This window comes from Octopus bimaculoides, chromosome 4 (assembly GCF_001194135.2).
Source record: "Octopus bimaculoides isolate UCB-OBI-ISO-001 chromosome 4, ASM119413v2, whole genome shotgun sequence".
Taxonomy (NCBI): domain Eukaryota; kingdom Metazoa; phylum Mollusca; class Cephalopoda; order Octopoda; family Octopodidae; genus Octopus; species Octopus bimaculoides.
In genome coordinates this window covers 15,455,417-15,457,232 of record NC_068984.1, presented here as the reverse complement: position 1 = coordinate 15,457,232, position 1,816 = coordinate 15,455,417, and the positions used below count along the sequence as shown (strand labels likewise).

At 31.9% G+C, this 1,816-nt stretch overlaps 1 protein-coding gene across 1 annotated transcript in view; it reads left to right on the top strand.

Moving 5' to 3' along the window:
- Nucleotides 1-1,816, top strand: part of LOC106877139 (dual specificity protein kinase CLK2) — an 84,125-nt gene that overhangs the window by 38,105 nt on the left and 44,204 nt on the right. The gene's annotated exons all lie outside the window — the stretch shown is intronic.

Sequence of the window (1,816 nt, the reverse complement as noted above, 5' to 3'; positions counted from 1 at the left end):
CAATTCTGTAAGAATTAATAAAGTAAGCAACCCCACTAAGTATTCTGAGAACCTTTATATATAAACCCCCATTGCAAAGTTCTTATAATGAACAATAATAATTAGTGTTATTTTATTAGATTTAAAGTTCTGTTGGTTTCTTAATTCTACAATGCTGGCTACATTTATAATATATATATACATATATATATATTTAGCCTGACTAAGAGAATCTACCTAATTTAATTGAAAGCGGTGCATGCGAAGATTTAAACCTGACTTTGTCTGTTAGGTTTGAGTCTTAATTAAAGAAAAAAAAAAAAGTCATAAACATTTTGTTTTTACTTCTCTGTGCTGGATGATGATAGTAGCAAGCTAAAGTTTGCTTGCTACTATCTAAATATACGGGAGCAGGTAAGATGCATCTTCATATTCACTAAAAAAATATATATAAAAAAAAGTTAAAATTAAAAAAAAAAAAAAGGAAAAATATATTCAAGAGACATTATTCCTTGCTCTTTACTTCAAATGACACTTTCTCAGATAAATGGGGATCAGCTTTTTAAATTTTCTCTTCATCAGTTATTGATAATTATCCTTTCAATATGATATTAAGCTTAATTAACTATCCTTTTCTAGTTTCAATTGTTGTCTATTTTCAATAATAAAAAAAAAAAAAAATGATTTCTGACTGTTTTTTTCTTCTCAGTTCATTGATTAATAAGAATTGCTATTAAAATGTCTTACAATTGAAATCAGCATCAACATGAATGATAGTAATATTATTTTGCTCTACTTAATATTAATGATATTTACTTTTGATGTTTCAGTTGAATAATTTGATAAATTTCTGATTTTCAGTGAAAAATTCAACACAATTCTTGTTGCAATGATTATGGATTTTGAATGCCAGTGTTTTTTCAGCCTTTTCTCACTTCCTTTAGCAGCTGCTGATTTTGGAGTCATCAATGTCATCTTTATTCTATGGTAGTGGGAGTAGCAGCAGCAGCAGCAGTAGTAGTAGTAGTAGTAGAAATTTTAGCAGCAGCTACCATTACTTTATTTACAGTAGTCTGCTTTGTCAATAACCACCATAATACATTGGTAGTAGGACTAACGATAACAGTAGTAGTAGTAATAGTAGTAGTAGTAGTAGTAAGAGTGGTTGGTTGGCTGGCTAGCTGCTGCTTCTGTAACTACTTGCTTTGTAGCTCTCTTGTCATCTTCCTGGCTTTTCGCGTAATGTTTTCCTCTTTCCTCAGAGAATGATCAGACTGTATGTGTTTGGAAGAGATGAAAAAAGCTACTTACTTGGATTTGGAGATCTACTGATTTTATTTGCCTGAATCAGCTAAGGGGTCAACGGTATCAGTATTAAAGCTTTTGTTGTCCTACAGCTGCAACAGCACACCACCATCCAATGATGGTGGTAGAGCTTGATTGCATTTTCTCTTTTAACATCAATTTACAGAACTGCTTTATATGTGGGAGAGCCATTGACCTGAAACATGGCTGCATAAAAGACTGCAACAACTGGTTATCAGGCTGCAGCTACTGTGAACAACCGATCAAATCAAGCAATGTATATGGTGGCATTTTCCCTGATAAGCCACCCATTGTCTTCCATTTGCTTCGAAATTTCAGTGACAGTAGCTACAAAATTGACAACAATTATGGTGGCATTTTGTCCTTGTGTTTTGAAAAACTTTCAATACTCTTCACCAAATTTACCAATCTAGTTCCTGTTAATTATTTTCTTCTTTAGCTGTGTGATGATAAAATTTTGGTTAATGTTTTAAGATAGAACTGAAATAATTTGCTGTTCCCTTCCAAAAAA